This window comes from Symphalangus syndactylus, chromosome 9, assembly GCF_028878055.3.
Source record: "Symphalangus syndactylus isolate Jambi chromosome 9, NHGRI_mSymSyn1-v2.1_pri, whole genome shotgun sequence".
NCBI lineage: Eukaryota > Metazoa > Chordata > Mammalia > Primates > Hylobatidae > Symphalangus > Symphalangus syndactylus.
In genome coordinates this window covers 110,939,764-110,965,567 of record NC_072431.2, presented here as the reverse complement: position 1 = coordinate 110,965,567, position 25,804 = coordinate 110,939,764, and the positions used below count along the sequence as shown (strand labels likewise).

General features: G+C 41.2%; 1 protein-coding gene and 1 non-coding gene across 3 annotated transcripts in view; both read left to right on the top strand.

Moving 5' to 3' along the window:
- Positions 1-25,804, top strand: part of UBE2R2 (ubiquitin conjugating enzyme E2 R2) — a 108,129-nt gene that overhangs the window by 29,847 nt on the left and 52,478 nt on the right. The window lies entirely within an intron of this gene.
- LOC129490913 (U4atac minor spliceosomal RNA) lies at positions 24,487-24,612 on the top strand. The gene has a single exon (XR_008660383.1). It is a non-coding gene; the product is annotated as a U4atac minor spliceosomal RNA (small nuclear RNA).

The following is a 25,804-nucleotide window of genomic DNA, read 5'->3' as shown; positions in this document are numbered from 1 at the left end:
GAAATTCTACTGTGATAAGATAGTCCATTTAGAATTTTCTAGGCCAAGTACAGTGGCTCACGCCTGTAATCCCAGCACTTTGGGAGGCTGAGTCGGGCAGATCATCTGAGGTCAGGAGTTCGAGACCAGCCTGGCCAACACGGTGAAACTCTGTCTCTACTAAAAATACAAAAATTGGCCGGGTGCGGTGGCTCATGCCTGTAATTCCAGCACTTTGGGAGGCCGAGGTGGGCAGATCATGAGGTCAGGAGATCGATATACCATGGTGAAACCCTGTCTCTACTAAAAATACAAAAAATTAGCCAGGCGAGGTGGCGGGTACCTGTAGTTCCAGCTACTCGGGAGGCTGAGGCAGGAAAATGGCGTGAACTCATGAGGTGGAGCTTGCGGTGAGCCAAGATTGCACCACTGCACTCCAGCCTGGGCGACAGAGCAAGACTCCGTCTCAAAAAAATATATATAAAAATTAGCCAGGTGTGGTGGCACGAGCCTGTAATCCCACCTTCTCGGGAGGCTCAGGCAGGGGAATCACCTGAACCCAGGAAGCAGAGGTTGCAGTGAGCCGAGATTGCACCACTGCACTCTAGCCTAGGTAACAGTGAAACTCCATCTCAAAAATAAAATATTCTAATTTTTTGCTGCTATTTTCCCACGAGTTAGGTACTGTTGTGTGATGAGTGTAATTTGGTAATGTCTATGAATAGTGTATTTTTTTAGGATAGTTACATTGTCATTGCATAATAAAGACAATGCTTTGTCATCTAATTTGACAAAACATTCCTTGCGCCTAAAAGTATGACGTTTCAAGTCCACTTTTCTCCCTCTCTCTTTTTTGGTTTTGATATGATGGGTTAAGCAATGACAATAAAAAATAAAATATCCCAGTACAGCATTATGTGTGGCTCTCAAAACATTGTCAAATGTAGCTACTATATCACTGTAATTTTGTAGTATATCATGCAGCAGTGTGAAGTGATGAGAACACCACATATGGTCTCGCAACTGCTAAACTCTGCCATTGTAGCATTAAAGCAGCCACAGATAAGTTGTAAATGAGTAAGTATGGTTGTTTTCCAATAAAACTTCATTTATTGAGTTTTATATAGTTTTTATGTGTCACAAATATTATTCTTTTGATTTTAACCGCATATTTTCCTTAACAGTGTTTCTCATTTCTTCCTGAAGTGGTACTTTTATCTGAGAAATTTTCCTTCAGCTTAGTGAACTTTTAATAATTTTTATAGTGCAGATCTGTTGTCAACAACCCGTCTCAGTTTTTATTTGCCTGAAAACATCTTTATTTTGCTTTTTTTTTTGAAGATTTTTTTTTTTCCTGGATATAGAATTATAGGCTGGGTGTTTTTCCCCCTTTCAGTACTATGAAGTTTTCATTTTATTCTTTTCTGGCTTTATTTATTTATTTGAGACAGAGTATCACTCTGTTGCCCAGTCTGAAGTGCAGTGGCATGATCTTGGCTCACTGCAACCCCTGCCACCCGAGTTCAGGCGATTTTCCTTCTCTGCCTCCCGAGTAGCTGGGATTACAGGCATGTGCCACCACACTCGGCTAGTTTTTTTTTGTATTTTTAGTAGAGACAGGGTTTCACTATGTTGGTCAGGCTGTTCTCAAACTCCTGACCTCAGGTGATCCACCCGTCTCTGACTCCCAAAGTGCTGGGATTACATGCAGGAGCCACTGCGCCTGGCCCGTTGACCTGAATTTAAGTTAACTAATTCTGTTTTATACTGTCTATCCAATGAGTTACAGATTCTAGGTACTGTATTTCAGATTTAAATTTTTAAAATAGTTTCCAGTATTCTGTTAAAATTCATTCCAAAAAGTCATTTCACAAATTCATTTTGTGCAATTTTTCTTCTATTTCCTTTTAACATACTAATCATAGTCATTTTAAAGTCCACGTCTGCCAGCTCCAATATCTGAATCATCTGTGGATTTGTTTCTGTACTTTTTTCTCCTCTTATCAGTCATTCTCCCTCTTTCCATACTTCTTAATTGTTTAAATTGTTTACAGACTTTGCATACAAAAGAATCCTAGAGACAAAGATGATATCTTTCTCCCTCTTTCCTTTGCTAGGTAGATGGGATATGGGGCTGTTCACCTCAAATCAGTCAAGGATTGATTTAGGTTGGAGCTGGGTTACAGTTTTCAAAAGACTTAGTATATCACCTCAGTTTCAAAAGACTACAGAAGATTGAATTCTGTTCTTTAGCTCTGACACCATACAGCTATAAAATCTTTTTTTTTTTTTTTTTTGAGACGGAGTCTTGCTCTGTCACCCAGGCTGGAGTGCAGTGGCGCAATCTTGGCTCACTGCAAACTCCACCTCCTGGGTTCACGCCATTCTCCTGCCTCAGCCTCTCCGAGTAGCTGGGACTACAGGCGCCCGTCACCACGCCCGGCTAATTTTTTGCATTTTTGGTAGAGACAGGGTTTCACCGTGGTCTCGATCTCCTGACCTCGTGATCTGCCCGCCTCGGCCTCCCAAAGTGCTGGGATTACAAGCGTGAGCCACTGCGCCCGGCCTTTTTTTTTTTTTTTTTTTTTTTTATGAAGTCTTGCTGTTGTAGCCTGGGCTGGAGTGCAATGGTGTCATCTCGGCTCACTGCAACCTCCGCCTCCCAGGTTCTAGCAATTCTCCTGCCTCAGCCTCCCGAATAGCTGAGGTCGTTATAGGTGCCCGCCACCACGCCCGGCAAATTTTTGTATTTTAAGTAGAGACAAGTTTCACCAGGTTGACCAGGCTGGTCTCGAGCTCTTGACCTCAGGTGATCCAACCACCTTGGCCTCCCAAAGTGCTGGGATTACATGCATGAGCTACCACACCTGCCAAGTCTAATCTTAAAATGAGAAAGTTGTTTATCAGAGAACTACAAAGATAATAACTCCTGTTTAGGCCGGGTGCCATGGCTCCCGCCTGTAATCCCAGTACTTTGGGAGGCCAAGGAGGGCGGATCACCTGAGGTTGGGAGTTCGAGACCAGCCTGACCAACATGGAGAAACCTTGTCTCTACCAAAAATACAAAAATTATAATGCCGGGCGTGGTGGCGCATGCCTGTAATCCCAGCTACTCGGGAGTCTGAGACAGGAGAATCTCTTGAACCTGGGAGGCAGAGGTTGCAGTGAGCCGAGATCTCACCATTGCACTCCAGCCTGGGCAACAAGAGCAAAACTTCGTCTCAAAAATATAAATAAATAAACTCCTGTTTATTGAGTGATTAATATGTGCATTAATATGCACTGCTCTGTGCTGAGTAGGGAAATATCCTTATCTTTTTGTGTGTGTAGGTGTGTATATACACAAACATATCTATGTATACCGAATATATAAAGAAATCTGTTATATATAGGTATATATAAAGAGATATGTAAGTAATATCAAACAACCATTAGTTACTTAGCTGTGTGACCCTGTGTAAGTTTCTTAAGTTCTTTGTATTCATTTTCCTTATTTGTAATACAGGTTTGATGATGATAACTGCCTCATAGGGTTGTTTTAAGAATCAAGAGTATGAATGGATGCCTGTAATCCCAGCACTTTGGGAGGCTGAGTCAGGCAGGGTGCTTGAGCTCAGGAGTTCAAGACCAGCCTGGACAACATGGTGAAACCTCATCTCTACTTAAAAAAAAAAAAAAGCCGGGCGGTGTGGTGGCGTGTGCTGCTAGTTCCAGCTGCCTAGGAGGCTGACATGGGAGGGTGACTTGAGCCCAAGCGGTGGAGGTTGCAGTGAGCCGAGCCAAGATCTTACTACTGCGCTCCAGCCTGGGCAACAGAAACAGACCCCCTCTTTGTATTTCTTAGACCAACCCAATGAGACAAGTACCACTGACCCAATTCTATATGTATAGGAAACTAAGGTTCACAGAGAGTTGTCCAAGGTTTCAGTGATAAGTTTACATTCCTGGTTCTGCAGCCTATACAAGTTTGTCTGCCTATATCTATATTTTTTCCTGCCTCCAAAGCAGGTGACACTGGATATTTACACAGAAATTTGTCAGGCAGTTGTTTGCTAAGAGGACCAGAGAAACGCTTGCACTGGGCTGGAGTCTGTGACAGAGTACAGCCTTGAGAGAAGTACACAGGGCATGGCAAGCAGAAACTAAATATGCTGTCAGAACAAGAATTTTGGAATTAGAGCACACAGTGGTATTCATCTTGGCGTCCAGTAATTAGACCATTAAGGATTGGATTGAGGCTGAGGATCTAGAGCTCTAAAAATCAAGTCAGAATTTCTCTTAGGAGTTAGGGATGCCCAGATTCTGTGGATGTGTTTAAAATGGCAGTAACTGCAAAGAGGATTGCTGCAGAGACTGGGAATGAGGCTGCCATTAGTTGCTTCATTTCTCAGTCGCCTGTAACCGTTCTTCATTCCATGAAACTAGATCTACTATTCCCTGATAAAACAGCTGAACAGATGAGCCTACCAAACTCATGGTTTGATGCCCTCTGCAATACCAAGTTTCATCTGTGTCTTTATGGCTGATAACTGACCTGCATATCTAGCTTCCCGACTTCTGCCTTAATCTTAACCTCTTAAATTTGCCTGCCCCTACAAATCCTGCCAATCCCGATTCCTTTTCGCCTTCATATTACTGATTTCAAACTTGTTTTGTTCCTATTACATTTAATTGTTTATTTATAATAATAGTTCACATATATAGTTTTAAGAGTAACATGTGGTGTAAGACTTACAATAAGGAACAATCAGTTCCCTACTCTTCCCCATTATTCACTAGCAACCCCTTTCGGCTCTTATAAAAATGGAGAGAAAGTGAGTCTTTTGTTTACTTCCTATGGTCACCTCCAGCCTAAAGCCACACTTCAGGTGAGCCCTGCCCCCAGATTCAGTCACTTAGGCCAATATTTACTTAAACCAAATTTTTTGGTTATTGTTCTAGAGTTCAGTTCATAATCGTACTTCTCATTAATACTTCTTAAACATTTTGGCCTTCCAGGCCTTTTCTTGCTTGTTGGTATGCATATGTGTATTAATTTCTTTTTATTTCCATTCCCACTTCTATTCGCCTCTGAATCCTTAGGCTAACATTGTAGTATGTTTGTTCACATCCTTTGGTAGGCACTCTTTTTAAAAACAATTAAAATAAAAATTTTTAAACAACCACAAACTTACAGACAAGTTCAAAGAACTATTTTCCTGAACCATTTGAGGGTGAGTTGCCAACCTCTGATAGTTTCACCATTCCTCTGAATATTTTAAAGTGTATTTCCTACAGACAAGTGCATTCCACATCATTATAATTATTATCAACAATTATGAAGTTAATAATTCTCAGCCCCCATTTAGTTTTGTCAGTTATAATAATGTTCTTTGTAGCAGAAGGATCTGGTACAGAGCCATGTATTTGCTTTTAGTTATCCTGTTTCTGTAGTCTCTTTCCGCCTGTAATTGTTCCTTAGTCATGTCCTAGACTTTCATGACCTTTATAATTTTGGCAGTACAGGTCACTTACTTTGTGGAATCTCCTTCAATTTGGGTAAGTTTTCCCTATGTTCTTTATATTCTTTTCAGGTGGTACATGATTTTGATTTGTCTCATTTCTGGTGATGTCCACTTGGGTCACTTAGAAGTTGTTTGCCAGGCTTCTCCACTATCAAGTTACTTTTTCCTTGTAATTCATGAGTATTTTGTGAGGAGGTGCTTGGAAACTATGTAAACATCCTGTTGCTATTGAACTTCTAATTTATTCATTTATTTATATCTCAATGGACTTGTCTCCTATTTCATTAAATGCGTAATGGTATACATTCACATAAAGTGTGTTTTACATGCATGCATATGACATTGGCATAAATAGTATTATTTGAATATATAACTATATATATTAAAGTATGAAAATATTATCTACATCCAGAAAGTCATATTCTAGAAGGTTCAGGATAATTATCTGGTAGTAAGACTCCACCATAATGAGATAGGTGGGGTTCAACATATTTAATCAGGCCGGGTGCAGTGGCTTAGGCCTGTAATCCTATCACTTTGGGAGGGTGAGGGTGAGGACTGCTGAGACCAGGAGTTCGACATCAGCCTAGGCAACATAGTGAGACCCTGTCTCTCCAAAACATAAAAAACATTAGCCAGGTGGGGTGACATGTACCTGTAGTCCCAGCCACTTGGGAGGTTGAGGTAGGAGGATCGCTTGAGTCCATGAGGTTGAGGGTGCAGTGAGCTATGATTGCACCACTGCATTCCAGCCTGTGTGATAGAGCAGACCCCATCTCAAAAACAAAATTTGATCACACTAGTGTTATTTCTAGCTAGCCTGGAGTTACAGGAATCCAGCTGCATGATCCAAATCTGACCTGGTCCTAGCTGTGGTTTGCTGCCACCTGGTGACAGTTGTCCACTTGAGTATAAATATAAATGGGGACAAATCTGGCTAAGACTTCCACACATTGGCAGCAATTTCAGGTGTGGTTAGTTGATGCCAAGTTCTTTGGCACAATCCTGGGAGATTGGGCGAGGAGAATGCTGTGAATGAGAAAGACCCATTCTTTGCTTCCTTGCTTTCTAAGACAGGTGGCCTATTTTCTTCTTCTAGGCCTTGCCTTTGCCTCTGTGAGGGCCATACTGAATGGTAGGTAACTGCGTTTACTGTTCTGTTGATGATTTTAATTTTATCTGAAGTTTTCTTCAAATTAACAAGTATGGGGCCGGGTGCAGTGGCTCAGGCACTTTGGGAGGCCGAGGTAGGTGGATCACTTGAGGTCAGGAGTTAAATACCAGCCTGGCCAATATGGTGAAACCCTGTCTCTACTAAAAGTACAAGAATTAGCTGAATACAGTGGCGCACACCTGTAATCCCAGCTACTTGGGTGACTGAGGCATGAGAATTGCTTGAACCCAGGAGTTGGAGGTTGCAGTGAGCTGAAATTGCACTGCTGCACTCCAGCCTAGGCAACAGAGCAAGACTCTGTCTCAAAAAAAAAAAAATATATATATATGTATGAATGAAAATTATAATTAATTTTTTAACAAAGGAAAAAAAAAGCAGTTAAGATGGAAGGCCCAACTTTTTTAGCAGTAAGAGAAACCATGTGGATGATTTGTGTAGGAACTATTTTCCAGCACTTCAGAAATTTTTTCAAGTATTTATTTAAGGCCTACTATCTGTACTTGGTTCTGAGTATGTAAAAATATTCTCTCTCCTTCTGTCTCAAAAAAAAAAAAAAAAAAAAAAAATTCTCTCTTCTAAAGCAAGACTTACCTGGCTTTACCTTTTCTCTCTCTCTTTTTTTTTTTTGAGATGGAGTTTTGCTCTTGTTGCCTAGGCTGGAGTGCAGTGGTGCGACCTTGGCTGACTGCAACCTCCGCCTCCCGGGTTCAAGCAGTTCTGCCTCAGCCTCCCGAACAGCTGGGATTATGGCATGAACCACCATGCCCGGCTAATTTTGTAGTTTTAGTAGAGACGGGGTTTCTCCATGTTGGTCAGGCTGGTCTCGAACTCCCAACCTCAAGTGATCCGCCCGCCTTGGCCTCCCAAAGTGCTGAGATTACAGGTGTGAGCCACCGTGCCCGGCCTACCTTTTCTATTTTAATTCTATTACATATTCTCACCATTTTCAAATTTCTGCTGATTCATTTATCCACCCACAAACATCTTAATTCTAGATGTCAGGCACGGATGATTAATTTAATCATAGTCCTCAGTTTTATGGCCCATGTTGTCATTGGTCTGTACAAGCAACCTTATTTTTGTTACTTCCTCCCTATTTTTTTTTTTTTTTTTTGAGACAGGGTCTTTCTCTGTCACCCAGCTGGGAATATTGGCACGTGCCACCACACCTAACTAATTAAAAAAAAGTATTTTGTAGAGTCCAGATCTTGCTGTGTTTCTCAGGCTGGTCTCAAGATCTTGGGTTCAAGCCATCCTAGCACCTCGGCCTCCCAAAGTGCTGGGATTACAGGCTGTGAGCCACTGCACCCGTCCCCTAATGGTGTAACTTTTTTATGAATTGTTTTAACTGTGTCCCACAAAATGTAGTGTTTTGACAAAGTTTCTTAGTTTCCTTTATTTTTCTTTTTAACATGAGTCACTTAGTATGTTTTAGTTTCTAAATATATTGGTTTTTTTCAACAAAACTCTACTTTTGATATTAATATCTAATTTCATTATATCATAGTTAATGTGATCTCTGTGATACTGGTTATTTGCTTTATGGCTGTAAATGTGTGCTTGAAAAGACTTCCTTCTTTATCTTTGCTGTGTACAGAGTTCTATATATTGTCTAATTGTTGAGAATCTTTTTTTTTTTTTTTTTGAGACGGTGTTTCGCTCTTGTCGTCCAGGTTGGAGTGCAATGGTGCAGTCTTAGCTCACTGCAACTTCCACCTCCTGGATTCAAGTGATTCTCCTGCCTCAGCCCCTACAGGTGCCCGCCACCACGCCTGGCTAGTTTTTGTATTTTTTGTAGAGACGGGGTTTCACCATGTTGGCCAGTTTGGTCTTGAACTCGTGACTTTACGTGATCTGCCTGCCTTGGCCTCCCAAGGTGCTGGGATTACAGGTGTGAGCCACTGTGCCCAGCCCAGAATTGTTAATTATGTTGTTCAGATCTTCAGTACTTTTATTTTTTTCTACATGATTAGTTTCTGAGAAGGGAGTATTAAAATCTGCAAGTGCAATTTTTTTTTTTTTTTTTTTTCGAGACGGTCTCACTCTGTCACCCAGACTGGAGTGCAGTGGCATGATCACGGCCCACTGCAGCCTCGACCTCCCAGGCTCAGGTGATCCTCCCGCCTCAGCCTCCTTGGTAGCTGGGACTACAGGCAGGCGCCCACCTCCACATTTTCTTATTTCTTGTAGAAACAGTTTCACTATGTTGTCCAGGTTGGTCTTGAACTCCTGGGCTCAAGTGATCCACCCACCTTAGCCTCCCAAAGTGGTAGGATTATCACCGTCAATGATGGGCATAAGCCACCATTCCTGGCCACGATAGTTAATTCATATATGTTTCTCTGCATTCTCTCATTTGTTACTTGACATATTTTGTTACTATAATTTCTAGATCACAAACATGCAGGCTTGTTTGTTATGGTTGTATCTTCTTGTTTTATTATTCCTTTTAGCAGTACATACTGCCCCTCATGGCATTTTTTTGTCTTGAATTTCATTTTATCAGATTGTTTCTTCAGCTTTCCTTCAGTTTATTTTTTTCCTATGATATTTTTCTCTCCTTTTTTGTGTCTTGTAGATAACATTGTTGGATTTTGGAACAGATGGACCAAGAACTTAAAATAAGCATGATAATATATTTAAGAAACTCAGGAATTCAGAATGGTATATTTTATCTGGTTTTTGTCCATCTGTTGATACAGTTGTATGTACTCTTTGGGTGATTAATTATTTTGGTTCATGAGTTTCTTTTTCCTGGGGTTTTCAGCTACTATGTTTGGTTATGTATATTGGGGAAATAATGGAAATCCAAGTTCCATTCAAGTTCTTGTCTGCTTCCGAGAGGAGGATGATCCCCAGGCAACACAAAATCAGCATTGATCATTCCTGATTGCTGTCACTTTACCATGTAACAACACTGGACACAGTTGTACTTTGAAACTCCTAGACAGTAGTGGAAGGAGACCTTCTTTTAAAATTATAATCTACCAGCCAGGAAACTTGTAAGAGGAAAGGCTAGAACAGTGAATGCTGAGGATGGCCAGCGAGCCTGTATCTGTTTTCATTGAAACCTTACAGCTAGGCAAGGTGCCTCATGCCTGTAATCCCAGCACTTTGGGAGGCCAAGGTGGGCGGATCACTTGACCCCAGGAGTTCAAAATCAGCCTGGGCAACATGGCAAAACAAAAAATAGCTGGGAATGGTGGCGTGTGCCTGCAGTCCTAGCTACTTGGGAGGCTGAGGTGGGAGGATTGCTTGAGCCTGGGAGGTTGAAGCTGCTATGAGCTGAGATTGTGCCACTGTACTCCAGCCTGGGTGATAGAACCTGCCTCAAAAAAACAAACAAAACCTTATACTAGCAGGGCTCTTACCCTGTCCTGGTTTTACTGTGTACACACTTGGCAAGCAAGGGACAGGGAATGATTTTCCCAAAGCATAAATGGGTGAGAACCAAGGACAAAATGTAAATGCTTTTTTTTCACCCTTCCCCAGGTAGCCCTCCTACTTCCAGTCCTCAGCAAAGCATTATTTTCTGAAGTTTTTTGTTTACTTTTATCAATGTAATTATGTATATGTAATTTTAAAAATTAAAAAACTATTAATATTAAGCTTATGATGTGAAACAGTAGTTTCTTGTCTTACCTATTCCCTCCCACATTTCCTCTCTCTAGTCTTGTTTGTTTTCTGGTACATTACTTATCACTAGATTTCTAAATAGTGTGCTTATATTGCTAATTAATGATTTTTTAATTTTTAGCATTTTCTATTGATTTACTATTGTGGAACATGAATTTCGCTCTTTTATACCACTCAGCCTTACCTTTACCACCATTTTTCCTTCCTTTATCTTTCCCATTATAGTGATAGCAATATCAAGTGTTTACGTTATTTTAACTGTACATAAATACTATGTTGACTCTTCTCAGTTGTGTATGATTACATTACCTTTCTTGGAAAATCTTTTGTTTTTCCTGAAGTTTTCTTGTTTTTTATTTTATTTTATTTTTTTTCATTTTACGTTGTTTCCTTTGTCATTCTCATCTGTAATTCCAGATTTTCTATTAGAACTGTAAAACCCCTTTACTTCTGTCCTTCCGTCCTTCCATCCATCCATCCATCTGTCCATCTGTCCGTCCTTCCTTCCTTCTTTTCACTTTTTTTTTTTTTTTTGAGATAGAGTCTCGTTCTGTTGCCCAGGCTGGAGTGCAGTGGCTCAATCTCGGCTCACTGCACCCTCCACCTCCCGGGTTCAAGTGATTCTCCTGCCTTAGCCTCCCGAGTAGCTGGGATTACAGGCACGTGCCACCATGCCAGGCTAATTTTTGTATTGTTAGTAGAGACTGGATTTTGCTGTGTTGGCAGGCTGGTCTCTAACTCTTGACCTCAGGTGATCCGCCCATCTCAGCCTCCCAAAGTGCTGGGATTGCAGGCATGAGCCACCCTGCCTGGCCCCTTATGAGTTTATATGCTTTTTTTTTAAATTCCCCTTACTGTCACTTTAGTAGGGTTTCAGAAGATGGTAGAGATGAGTACTTATGTTCGTTCTAATGTGGTTAAACTGAAATTAGTGTTGACTTTTATTTATTTATTTATTTTGAGATGCAGTCTCACTCTGTTGCCCAGGCTGGAGTGTGGTGGTGCTATCTCGGCTTGCTACAACCTCCACTTCCCAGATTCAGGCTATTCTCCTGCCTCAACTTCCCAAGTAGCTGGAATTACAGGTGTATGCCACCACACCTAGCTAGTTTTGTATTTTTAGTTGATGGGGTTTCACCATGTTGGCCAGGCTGGTCTGGAACTTCTGACCTCAGGTGATCCACCCACCTTGGCCTTCCAAAGTGCTGGGATTACAGGCGTGAGCCACCGTGACCAAGTGTTGACTTTAAAATTTTAAATTAGAAAGTGTTACTTACTATGATAAACTGTACTTGAAAGTAATATTTAGTTATTTGTAGGGTAATAATGTTACTGTGGAATAATGTAGCTGTGTGTGTGTGAAAGAGTGGCTGATTAGACTGGCATGGTTAACCTTTATGCTTTTAAGTATATAGAAATTGACAAATTGTTGAGTGGCATGTGAACTGTTTTGCCTATAGTTCTTTGATAGTTTATTGTTCATTTGTCCTTTTCTCCCCCTATTTCTTTTTTCAGCTAAGCTTCTTAAGATGGAAGTTGTTCCTTAATAATGGCTAAAGCCCTATGGGAATATGTTCTTTCATTTATTACATATAAGTTAGAAAGTCCTTATTACTGTAAGGCCAAGATGCTAACTTTAGGCACCAGTTTCTCCTAATTGAGAGTTTTTTCCCCCACCTCACAGAATAATCGCATATAATAAAAGCTAATTTACCCACTCCTGAAGGTAAAATACTTACTCATTTTCACATATCTCTATGTAGTACATTACTGGATGATGTAAATAACAATTCTCTTTTGTTGTATCCTGAAGTACCCTAGAGTCTTCTCAGGAAGACTAAGTTAGATTCCGAAAGGTAGCTTGCGATTATCAAAAGATAGTACTCCATACTCTACTGTCTCAGGAGAGACAGGAGACACCTTCTGTCTCGTCCTTACATTCTAATCAGAAATGAAAGAAAATAGGAAGGTAGAGAACAAGTGAGAACAGTAAGTGTATTTTGTTAAGCACTTGGTTCTTTGAATATTTGTAATCTATAATAGAGTATAGATGTTAAATTTTTTTTTTCCTCAGACGGTGTCTCACTTTGTCAGCCAGGCTGGAATGCAGTGGCATGATCTTGGCTAGCCGCAGCCATGACCTCCCAGGCTCAAGCAGTCTTCCTGTCTCAACCCACGAAGTAGCTGAGATGCACCACCACACCTGGCTTTTTCTATTTTGCTAGAGATGGGGTTTCGCCATGTTGCCCAGGCTGGTCTTGAACTCCTGATAGAGCTCAAGCACTCCACCCACCCCAGCCTCCCAGAGTTCTGGGATTACAGGCACGAGTCACTGTTGCCAGGCCAATATTAAATGTTTTAATTAGAATCAGTGCTAAATCATTGCATTCTTCTCTAGGACTATGCCAGGTAATAGTGTATTCTCTTTACATTTCAGTTTATGGAGGAGTTTTTTTTTTTTTTGAGACGGAATCTTACTCTGTCGCCTGGGGTGGAGTGCAATGGCGCGATCTCAGCTCACTGCAACCTCCGCCCGCCTGGGTTCAAGCAATTCTCCTGTCTCAGCCTCCTGAGTAGATGGGATTACAGGTGCCTGCCACCACACTCGGCTATTTTTTGTATTTTTAGTAGAGACAGGGTTTCACCATGTTGGCCAGGCTGGTCTTGAACTCCTGACCTCGTGATCCACCCGCCTTGGCCACCCAAAGTGCTGGGATTACAGACATGAGCCACCACTTCCGGCCGGAAGAGTTCATTTTAATATTAAAAAATATATGCTATGAATTGTGGTTTCTGAGCAGTAATGCATATACTTTGAAATCATTAAACCTTTATAAAATTTTTGTTTTCAAAATGTAATTGCTACTATACTCTGTGTATTTTATCTTTGGTAGATTAAAAATACTCTGATATCTGCTCAAAGCTGACATATTCAGAAATTTATGAAAACTAAGCTAAGCTGGGAAGGATAGTTTATATTGAAATTTGCTTAGGCTCATTGTCCAAGTGTAGTTTGGAATCCCTAACCTGCCTGATAGTTTTAGATCCTTGAGAATACCCCTGTTTTAACATAGTAGGTCATATTTTCAAAATGCCCACAGGAATGGTTTATGTAGAGTATTAAAATCTTAAGACTGGGATGGACTCTGAGATACTATTTTTCCTTACATCTTTATTTTGGAAAACTTACTAGAACTAGTATTTCCCCCCTAAATAGCTGAAAATAAAATTTTACAGAAGCATTTTTGTGACATTAGGAGCCTTGAGACTTTAAATTTCTTTGTTTTGTTTTTCAGAATAATTTTGGATTCAAGAAAATATGATTTGGTTATTTAAATGTAGGTTTAATGTTTAACATACAATCCTTGTGGTTATCTAGGCCTTTTTTTTTTTTTTTTTTTTTTTTTTTTTGTGAGACAGGATCTCTATGACCAGGCTGGAGTGCAGTGGCAGTGGTACAATCAGGGCTTACTACAGCTTCAACCTCCTGGGCTCAGACAATCTTTCTACCTCACCTTCCCAAGTAGCTGAGACCACAGGCATGAACCACCGTGTCCAGCTAATTTTTAAAATTTTTATAGAGACGAGGTCTCCCTGTGTTGCCCAGATTGGTCTTGAACTCCTGGCCTCAAGCAGTCCTCCTGCCTTGGCCTCCCAATGTGCTAAAATTACAGGTGTGAGCCACCTTGCCTGCCCTTTTTTTTTTTTTTAAATAGCATTTTAGGAAGGCACGTTTCTCAAGTGATTATGTAAAAGGAGGTTCTTTTGATTGGGAAGAAAACCTTCCTGACAGGCAAAATATCGATACACAAGTCTCTTTTCCTCCTGACATTTTAGCCTTTTGTGTGTTTTTATTACCATCCCCTTTCCTCTGATTCCTAGTTGCTTTCCCCTGACATTTTCTGTCATTAATTAGGTTATAAGTGGCAGATACATTTTTGGAAGAGAATCCGGCATCCTGTGGTAGTGACCTGTTACTACGCCCTACCACTCTTTGGCTGTGTAAAAACATTGCTGTCAATACCTTTTCGTTTGTTCATTCTTTGAATTCTTGTGTGCTTGAAATCAGAATTTTCACAGATTCATGGTTGTATAACATCAGATTTTCATTTTTTATTTGTTTGACCTTATTTGTTCTATTTGTTTGGATTTTCTTCTTTCTAGGGGTGGTGTGGTAAAATAGAATATGAGTTAACTCAAGGCCTGGCATGTTGGTTCACACCTGTAATCCCACCAATTTTGGGAGGCTGAGTCAGGAAGATCACTTGAGTATAGGAGTTTGAAGCCAGCCTGGGCAACATAATGAGATCCCATCTCTACAGAAAAATTAAATAAATATTGTGGGTGTGGTGGCCTGCAGCCTTAGCTACTTGGAAGGCTGAGGTGGGATGATCTCTTGAGCCCAGGAGTTTAAGGCTGCAGTGAACTATGATCATGCCACTGTACTCCAGCCTGGGTGACAGACTGAGACACCCCACCCTCCCACACCCTCCCCACAATCATTAACCCTGTGTTAAGTTTTAAAAAGCAGGCTGGGGTTGGTGGCTCATGCCTCTAATCACAGCACTTTGGGAGGCTGAGGCAGGCGGATTTCCTGAGGTCAGGAGTTTGAGACTAGCCTGGCCGACATCTCTACAAACCCCATCTCTACAAAAAATAGAAAATACAAAAATACAAAAATTAGCCAGCCATAGCCTATAATCCCAGCTACTTAGGAGGCTGAGGCACACGAATCTCTTGAACCTGGGAGGTGGAGGTTGGTTGCAGTGAGCTGAGATCATGCCACTGCACTCCAGCCTAGGTGACAGAGTGAGACCCTGTCTCAAAAAAAAAGTTTGAACAAGCTAGTCTTCATTAATTAGATAATGGGAAACAACAGTATCTGACAGTCTTCTGCAATTTTAATTTTAAAGGGTTTATTTTTTGTACTTTTTCAAAAGCAATAATATATTTAAGGTAAACTTGAATGTTTTTTGATGGAGTAAAATATGGATTGATGAAAGGGTTTTAAATCTTTTCAGTCTGTTGTTTCTTTTCCAAATGACTGTCCCCAGAGATACCATTTGTTGATCCACTTTCTTTTTTTTTTTTTTTAAGACGGAGTCTCACACTGTCGCCCGGGCTGGAGTGCAGTGGCACAATCTTGGCTCAGTGCAACCTCCACCTTCCAGGTTCGAGCGATTCTCCTGCCTCAGTCTCCTATGTAGCTGGGATTATAGGTGCTTGCCACCACGCCTGGCTAATTTTTTGTATTTTTAGTAGAGACAGGGTTTCACTGCGTTGGCCAGGCTGGTCTCGAACGCCTGATCTCATGATCCACCTGCCTCGGCCTCCCAAAGTGCTGGTATTACAGGCATGAGCCACCGTGCCCGGCCTGTTGATCCACTTTCATAGTTGGTAATAAAACTTTATTGCTTCTCATTTGATATGATAAACAACCAAAAGTTAGTAATTTCAGTGTCTTCCTTATTCTCTTTTGCCTTTGCCATCATTATAACCTAGACTTTTGCTCCTTCATATCTGGTAGTTTAACCCCATTCGGTTGTCATGCACACCTCATATCCAGAACTTCTTTCGTTATGTTAGCCGCCTGCTGAAGAATTTGGGAGTGTCTTTTCCTGGTGGCTAAATTAGACAGAACTGCCGAAGATAGTATATAGGCAAACTGTTCATTTCTTTTCTTGTCAATAAGCTTGATGTTTTACATATATTTCTCTCGTTGGCTGAATTACATGCTGTGTGCTCTCATTTTTTCCCACTAGTATACAAAAAAAATGCTATCCTATATTTTTTAAAAGTTGCTGACACACTTTGCTTATAGGAGTGGTTTTCTAGCTAAGCTTCTCAGAATCCTCAAAAAATCTATGAATAGTCTGGTAAGTAGTAGAGTATGTTTCTTCTTTTTGGCTTGTGTCCTTTGCCTGTTTTACTGTAGAAGGGTTTGTCTTTATGTCTTGATTTAGAAACACTCATATAACCCTTTGAAAAAAGTTTTAAACATTTGCCCCATTTTGTAGTTTTGCCTTTAACATATAAACAGTATGTTTTGTTATATAGAATTGTTTAACTTTTATTTTATAAAATTCATCTATTACTTTCTTTAAGGTTTTTAATCTTTGATGTCGTGCCTAAAGAAAGTATACCAGCGTGGTGGCTCACACCTGCTTTGGGAGGCCTAGGTGGGCCGATCATGAGGTCAAGAGATCGAGACCATCCTGGCTAACATGGTGAAACCACATCTCTACTAAAAATACAAAAAATTATCCAGGCATGGTGGCGCGTGCCTGTAATCCCAGCTACTTGGGAGGCTGAGGCAGGAGAATCGCTTGAACCCGGGAGGCAGAGGTTACAGTGAGCCAAAATCGTGCCACTGCACTCCTGCAGCCTGTGCGACAGAGCGAGACTCCCTCAAAAAAAAAAAAAAAAAAGAAGAAGAAGAAAAGAAAGAAAGTACATGGTAAGCCAGGCGTGGTGGCTCACACCTGTGAGCCCAGGGCAGGTTCATCACCTGAGGTCCCAGCCTGGTCAACATGGTGAAACTCCGTCTCTACTAAAAATACAAAAATTAGCAGGGCATGGTGGTGCGTGCCTATAATCCCAGCTATTTGGGAAGCTCAGGCAGGAGAATCGCCTGAACCCGGGAGGCAGAGGTTGCAGTGAGCCGAGATCAAGATTGCATTGCCAATGTACTTTAGCCTGGGGGACAGAGAGAGACTCCATCTCCAAAAAAAAAAAAAGTACATGGTAGATTTAGTGTTTTTCGTGAAAAATTTAGAAAGAATATGATTGATGTTTATTTTGTACATTTTGGAATTGATTATTCATTATCATTTTAAACTTATATTAAGGACATTCTTCTAATATGGGGCAAAACTGATTACTAATTTTATTGGGTTTTGTTTTTTGAGACAGAGTCTCGTTGTGTCATTCACTCTGCTGGAGTGTAGTGGCATGATCTCGGTTCACTGCATCCTCCGCCTCTCGGGTTCAATGGATTCTCCTGCCTCAGCCTCCTGAGTAGCTGGAACTACTGGCATGTACCACCATGCCTGGCCAATTTTTGTATTTTTAGTAGAGATGGGATTTCATCATGGCTCACTGCAACCTCTGCCTCCTGGGTTCAAGCTATTCTCATGCCTCAGCCTGCTGAGTAGCTGGGATTACTGGCATGTAACACCATGGCCCTGCTTAATTTTTGTGTTTTTAGTAAAGATGGGGTTTCACCATGTTGGCCAGGCTGGCCTTGAACTCCTGGTCTCAAGCAATCCTCTTGCCTCAGCCTCCCAAAGTCCTGGGATTACAGGTATGAGCCACCATGTCTGGCCTGATTACTAATTTTATCCACTGATGTTCATATATGTAAGTATATGAGGTGTTAAAGATACTTCATCAATAAGGGCAGAAAAAAACGGAAAGGAAAAACTTCCTTAGCACTAGAATGTCTTTCCTTGTGGTGGAAAGCAGACAGGCCATTTGAGCTCCTGTGTTCAGGAGATCAGTTACCCAGGATGTCTTATCCTGGCTGTCAAGGATCCCGTTTCTTAGATTAGCCATAACAAACCATTCATAAGTTATGTGTATGTAACACATGGTAATAATAGAAACTCTGAGAGCCCAAAATGCTAAATAATTCTATTGTTATTAACAATTGAATCGACTATTTAAAAAGTTGTTATGAAAGTAATAACGTACTTTGAACCTTTTCAACTCTTCTGGAATTACTCCCACATTTCTAAATATTCTTAATTTACTTTTTAAGAGATGGTGTCTTGCATTGTTGCCCGGGCTGGAGTGTGGTGTTGCAGTCATAGTCCATTGCTGCCACGATTTCCTGGGCTCAAACTATTCTCCCGCTGAAGCCTACTGAGTAGCTGGGACTGCAGGCCTGCCACCAATCTCAGCTAACTTTTAATTTTTTTTTTTTTTTTTGAGACAGAGTTTCACTCTTGTTGCCCAGGCTGGAGTACAATGGCGTGATCTTGGCTCACTGCAACCTCCGCCTCCTGGGTTCAAGCAATTCTCCTGCATCAGCCTCCCAAGTAACGGATTACAGGCGTGTGCCACCACACCCGACTAATTTTTGTATTTTTAGTAGAGACAGGGTTTCGCTGTGTTGGCTGGCTGGTCTTGAACTCCTGACCTTAGATGATCTGCCCACCTCAGCCTCCCAAAGTGCTGGAATTACAGGCGTGAGCCACCGCGCCCAGCCAACTTTTAAAATGTTTTTGTAGAGACGGGGTCTTGACCTGTTGCCCAGGCTGGTCTTGAACTCCTGGGTTCAAATGATCCTCCCACCTTGACCTCCCAAAGTGCTGGGATTGCAGGTGTGAGCCACTGTGCCCAACTTACTATCTATCTATCTATCTATCTATCTATCTATCTATCTATCTATCTTTTAAGACAGAGTCTTGCTGTGTTGCCCAGGCTGGAGTGCAGTGGTGCGATCTTGGCTCACTCACTGCAACCTCCACCTCCTGGGTTCAGCGATTCTCCTGCCTCAGCCTCCCGAGTAGCTGGGAGTGCACCACCATGCCCGGCTAGTTTTTGTATTTTTTAGTAGAGATGGGGTTTCACCATATTGGCCAGGCTGGTCTTGAACTCCTGAGCTCAGTAGCTACCACCATGCCCAGCTAATTTTTGTATTTCTTAGTAGAGATGGGGTTTCACTATATTGGCCAGGCTAGTCTTGAACTCCTGACCTTGTGATCTGCCTGCCTTGGCCTCCCAAAGTGCTGGGATTACAGGCATGAGCCACCACGACTGGCCTTCTAAATATTTTTAATGCCGTTTTTCATTTTTAAAATTTCTAGTTTGTTGTTAACTATCATACTTCTACTGTGGAAGATGAGGATTTCACTCATTACTGTAACACCCCATCCCATAAACATACTCATTAGCTCCCCATATTTCTAGTAGTTATAGTTTTAATTTAGACTAATTTTCAGTGTTTACATTAATATGACTATGTAAATAATAGTTCCGGTTGAACCATGTTGTACACCATTATTAACCTTTTGTTTCACGTGTAGTGTAGTGTTTTGTTTTTTGTTTTTGCTGGAATTCCTCTTCATCCCTCCACATTTAGTTTTTTTGTTTGTGGGGTTTTTTTTTTTTTTTTTTTTTTTTTTTTTTTTTGAGATGGAGTCTCACTGTTGTTGCCCAGGCTAAAGTGCAATGGAGCGATGTCGGCTCACTGTAACTTTAACGTCCCAGGTTCTAGTGATTGTCCTGCCTCAGCCTCCCGAGTAGCTAGGATTATGGGTGCCCACCACCACACTCGGCTAATTTTTGTATTTTTAGTACAGATGGGGCTTCACCATGTTGGCCAGGCTAGTCTCGAACTCCTGACCTCAGGTGATCCGCCCATCTTAGCCTCCCAAAGTGCTGAGATTACAGGCGTGAATCACCGGTGCCTGGCTCACATTTAGTTTTCTAATGTGCTTATCAGTAATTCATTCCTGAACTCTGACAGAGTATAAAATCTCTTTAAATACACATGGTTATCATACTTAACTGAAATGTAATTACTTTTTTTTTTTTGAGACAGAGTCTTGCTCCCTCGCCCAGGCTGGAGTGCAGTGGCACGATCTCAGCTCACAGCAACCTCCATCTCCTGGGTTCAAGCAATTCTCCTGTCTCAGCCTCCCGAGTAGCTGGGACTACAGGTGCCTGCCACCACACCTGGCTAATTTTTGTATTTTTAGTAGAGACGGGGTTTCACCTTGTTGGTCAGGCTGATCTCGAACTCCTGACTTCAGGTGATCCACCCGCCTAGGCCTCCCAAAGTACTGGGATTACAGGCGTGAGTCACCGCACCCAGCCAACATTTTTTATTTGATCAAAACATGTGAAGGTAGAAAGGTGTATGTGTCATAAATATACCAATTGGTGGATTTTCACACACTGGGGCATCTGTATATACTAGTCCTCAGATCATGAAAAAAGAAAATTGCCAGTACTACTGTAAGAAGCCCTTTCTTGTGTTCTCTTACAGAACCATCTTCCCACCTCCTAGGATAATCCCTATCCTAATTTCTAACAGTATGAATTAATTTTGCTTATTCTTGAATTTCATAATAAATAGAGTCATACTGTATGAATCTCTTTTGTGTTGGGCTTCTTTGTCATATATGTTGATGTGATTTATCCACATTATGTGTAGTTGTAGATCATTTATTCTCATGCTAGGTAGTAATCTATAAATGACTCTTCCACTTCATCCATTCTCCTATTGAGGGTCATTTGGGTAGTTTCAGATTTTGTCTGTATGTATATTCCTATTTATGAACATTCCAGTTTTTGTATTTTGGTGAAAATATTTATTAAGGAGTAGACTTTTTGAACCTTAGGATACATATATGTACAGGTGTAGTAAGATTGCCAGTTTTCTAAGCTGGTTGTACCTGTTCTACATTCCTATAAGCACTATATGAGAGTTATGGTAGTTTTGCATCTGCCAGTCTTTTTCATTTTAGGTATTTTGCTTTTAATTTGCATTTCCTTGATGACTAATGACGTTGAACACCATATTAACTGAATTTATTTACTGGCATTTAGATAACCTCTTTTGTGAAATGCCTGTTCAAGTCTTTTGCTCATTTTTGTTTTTTTGTATTTTCTTTATTCATAGGAGTTCTTTATATACTGTGCATATTAAATCATTTGTTGGATTGTATATGTGAATCCACATACATGTATTGTGAATAACTTCTTCCACTCTGTGGCTTGCTTGTTCCCTGTTTTAATAATTTTTTTGATGAAACAAGTTCTTGGTTTTAATAAAATCAAAATTATCAATGTTTTCTTTTATGGATATTACTTTTTGTGTCCTATTTTAAAACTTTTGTCCCCTCCAGTGTCCTAAATATTCCTGTTTTTTTTTTTGGTGGTAAAATATATATAACATAAAATTCACCATTTCAGTTTTAAGTGTATAATTCTGTGATATTAAGTGCATTCACAGTGTTGTGCAGCCACCACCATCATTCATTCCCAGAAATTTTTTCATCTTCCCAAACTGAAGCTCTTTACGCTTTAAACAATAACTCCCTCTTCCCTCCTCTCTTCAGCCTCTGGTGGCCACTATTCTATTTTCTGTCTCTCTGAATTTCACTATTCTAAGTGCCTCTTATAAATGGAATCAGGCAATATTTGTCCTTTTGTTACTGGTGAATTTCAGTTAACACCGTGTTTTCAAAGTTCATTCATGTTGTAGCACGTGTCAAAATTTTCCTGCTTTTTAAGGCTGAATAACATTCCACTGTATATGTTGCCACATTTTGTTTATCCACTTATTCACTGATAGCTACCTGGGATGCTTCCATGTTTTTTTCCTTTTTTTTTTTTTCCCTCCCCGGTATTGTGGATAAGCTGCCCTGAATATAGGTGTGCAAATATCGATTTGAATCCTTGCTTTTCATCATTTTGGGCTATGTACCCAGAAGTGGAATTTCTGGATCATGTGATAATCCTGTTTAATTTTTTTTATTTTTATTTTTTTTATTAAAGAAATGAAGCCTTGGTATGTTGCCCAGGCTGGAGTACAGTGGCTATTCACAGGTCTGATAATAGTGCACTGTGACCTCAAATCGGGCACAAGCAATCCTCCTGCTTTAGCTTCCTGAGTAGCTGGGACTACAGGCTTGCACCTCTGTGTCCGGCTGGTGTCCAGTGTACAAGTCTTTTGCTTCCTTGGTAAAGTTTATTTCTAAATATCTTTTTCTTTCTGGTGGAGTTGTAGATGAAATTGCCTTAATTTCTTTTTTGGATTTGTTGTTAGAGTATAGAAATACAGCTGATTGTTTTGGGTAACTAATGTGGATGTTGATTTTGGATCCTGCCACTTTGCTGAATTTATCATTTCTAACAGTTTGTGTATGTGTGTGTATAATCATTAGGATTTTCTATGAAGAACATCATGTCATCTTCAAGCAGAGGTAATTTTACTTCTCTCCAATTCAAATGCCTTTTGTTTCTTTTTCTTGCCTCATTGCTCTGGCTAGGACTTCAAGCATGAAGATGATCTTTTGTTTTCTTCTAGAAACTTTGCAGTTTTAGTTTTGCAATTAAGTCTATGATCCATCTGAAATATGTGAGACAAGAGTCAAGGTTGTTTTTTCTATATAGAAAATATAGAATATAGATATCCAGTCAGTCCGGTGGCATTGAAAAGGCTATCTCCCACTGAATTGCAATGGTGCCTTTGTTGTAATGTTAATCTGTTTCTGGATGCTGTCTTCTATTCCATTTGATTGTTTGGCCTTGCACCAATAGCACAGTCTTTTTTTGAGACGGAGTTTCGCTCTCGTTGCCCAGGCTGGAGTACAATGGCATGATCTCGGCTCACTGCAACCTCTGCCTCCTGGGTTCAAGTGATTCTCCTGCCTCAGCCTCCCAAGTAGCTGGAATTACAGGCGCCCATCACCATGCCCAGCTAATTTCGTATTGTTAGTAGAGATGGGGTTTCACCATGTTGGTCAGGCTGGTCTCGAACTCCTAACTTCAGATGATCCGCCCTCCTCAGCCTCCTAAAGTGTTGGGATTATGGGCATGAGGCACCGTGCCCAGCCAGCACAGTCTTAATTGCTATAGCCTTATGATGTCTTGAAGTCTGGCAGTGTATGTTTGAATTTGTTGTTCTTTTTCAAGATTGTTTTGTTTTGGCTATTCTATGGACTTTTCATTTTCATGCAATAAATAAATACATATTTATAAATTTTAGTATCATCTTGTCAATTTCCACACAGAAAACCTGCTGGAATTTTATTGGAATTGCATTCAATTTGTAGATCTATTTGGGGACAATGGACATCTTAATAATATTGAGTCTTTCAGTCTACGAATGTGTTGTATATCTCTCTGTTTATTTGGGTCTTTAAAATTTTTCTTATTGGTGTTTTGTAGACATTACACACATATCCCTATAGATTTATTTCTAGGTATTTGTTACTGTACATGGTATTTAAATCTTTATTTTTTATTTTATTTTATTTGAAACGGAGTCTCGTGTCACCCAGGCTGGAATGCAGTGGCACAATCTCAGCTCACTGCAACCTCCGCCTTCTGGGTTCAAGCAATTCTCTTGCCTCAGCCTCTGGAGTAGCTGGGACTACAGGCATGTGCCACCATGCCCAGCTAATTTTTTTTTTTTTTCGGTAGAGATGGGGTTTCCGCATGTTGGCCAGGATGGTCTTGATCTGCTGACCTTGTGGTCTGCCCTCCTCGGCCTCCGAAAGTGCTGGGATTACAAGCGTGAACCACCATGCCCGGCCATAATTTTTTTTTTTATTTTTTATTTTTTTTTTGAAACTGGGTCTTGCTCTGTCGCCCAGGCAGGAGTGCAGTGGCGTGATCTCAGCTCACTGCAAGCTCTGCTTCCTGGGTACACACCATTCTCCTTCCTCAGCCTCCTGAATACAAAATTAGCTGGGCGTGATGGTATACGCCTGTACTCCCAGCTACTTGGGAGGCTGAGGCAGGAGAATTGCTTGAACCTGGGAGGTAGAGGCTACAGTGAGCTGAGATCGTGTCATGATACTCCAGCCTGGGTAACAGAGCAAGACAGGGCCTGCCAAGTGCCAGCCACTTCAGTGGAGGGTCAGTCAGGATGGTGGCCCCTGTTCTCTCGGCACCCTGTTCTTGTTCGGTGTCCATGAAGAATCAGCTCACATGAACTGTTTGAAAGGTGATGAATGCAGAAGACTTTATTGAGCAATGGGTGGCTCTCAGCGGAAAGGGAGGCTGGAAAGGGGATGGGAAGGTGATCTTTCCCTGAAGCTGGGCTTGTCTCTGGCAGGCCCCTCTCTGAAGCCACAGTGTCTGAAGATAGCCGAATTTTTCCTATGCTCAGCTGCTTGTATCCTTGACACTCAGCCGCTTGTGTTGCTCTGCCAGCTGAAGTCTTTTTATGGGCACAGGATCGCGGTGGGGCAGGCCAAAAAGGCAACATTTGGGCTGGAAAAATAGGGTCAGCTGTTTTCACTTAGGGCAAACTTAAGGGTGGGGCTTAGCCAGGATCCCAGCCCTTCTGTCAGTTTGACCTTAAAACCTGCAGCACATGATATAGCCTTACTAGGGGGGATGTGTGTGTGTACACACACTTTTTTTTCCCACATATTATTATTGAACAATTTAAAGATTTGTAGTTGGCAGACTTTTGACACTTTCAGCAAGTTAATAAGAAAGCATGTCTTAACCACCCTTTTCTTGGGGTTGCGCTACTGTCCAAGGAGTGCATAGCGAGGGCAGCACTGCTAATGCCTACACAACACTCCCACCTCAGCTAGAGCTTTGCTTTACCTTGGTGCAGTTTTTGGAAAAATGAAAACCTGCTCTACCTTCCTCCAAAAAAATATGTCTTGATTGCTTTTGCTGATGTTATGTTGGAAACATAGCCTATGGCAGATGTGAGCTGATGACATAGCAGAAAAACTCAGCAGTGGGAATATCCTCATTTCACACTAAATCCAGGCACAAATCCAAATACAACAGTAAACACTACATTTGCCATCAACTGAGCTATTACCAACTACAATTGTATTTAGGACTAGGAAGCTTTTTCACATATTTAATAGTATGTTAATAAATAGGTAGCAGGAATAATTGGGATATATTTCATTATTCATATGTAATTGTTTTTTGGCCAGGCACGGTGGCTCATGCCTATAATCTCAGCACTTTGGGAGACTGGGGTGGGTGAATTGCTTGAGCTTGGGAACTCAAGACCAGCCTGGGCAATATGGCAGAATCCTGTCTCTACTAAAAATGAAAAAAACTAGTTGGGTGTGATGGTGCAGGCCTCTAGTCCTAGCTGCTTGGGAGGCTGAGGTGGGAGGATTGCTTCAGCCCGGGAGGTCGAGGCTGCAGTGAGCCCAGATGGTGCCACTGTATTCCCGCCAGGGCAAGAGACCCTGTCTCAGAACAAACAAGAACGTAATTTTTTTTGTCATTGCTGAAATTCCATCTGAAAATAATTAGTAGGATAACAAAATTTATTTAATACTGCACATTGGAGGTTACCTAAATTTTGCTCCAAGTCAGTTTATACTTGGTTTTACATATTTACATACACAATGTTTTATTTATTTATTTTGAGACAGAGTTTCGCTCTTGTTGCCCAGGCTGGAGTGTAATGGTGCAGTCTCGGCTCATTGCAATCTCTGAGGCCTCCCGGGTTCAAGTGATTCTCCTGTTTCAGCCTCCCTAGTAGCTGGAATTACAGGCTCCCACCACCACACCCGGCTAATTTTGTATATTTAGTAGAGATGGGGTTTTCACCATGTTGGCCAGGCTCGTCTGGAACTCCTGACCTCAGGTGATCTGCCCACCTTGGCCTCCCAAAGTCCTGGGATTACAGGCGTGAGCCACCGTGCCTGGCCGGCACATCATGTTTTTTTTTTTTTTTTTTTTTTTGAGACAGAGTCTTGCTCTGTCGCCCAGGCTGGAGTGCAGTGGCGCAATCTCGGCTCACTGCAAGCTCCGCCTCCCGGGTTCACGCCATTCTCCTGCCTCA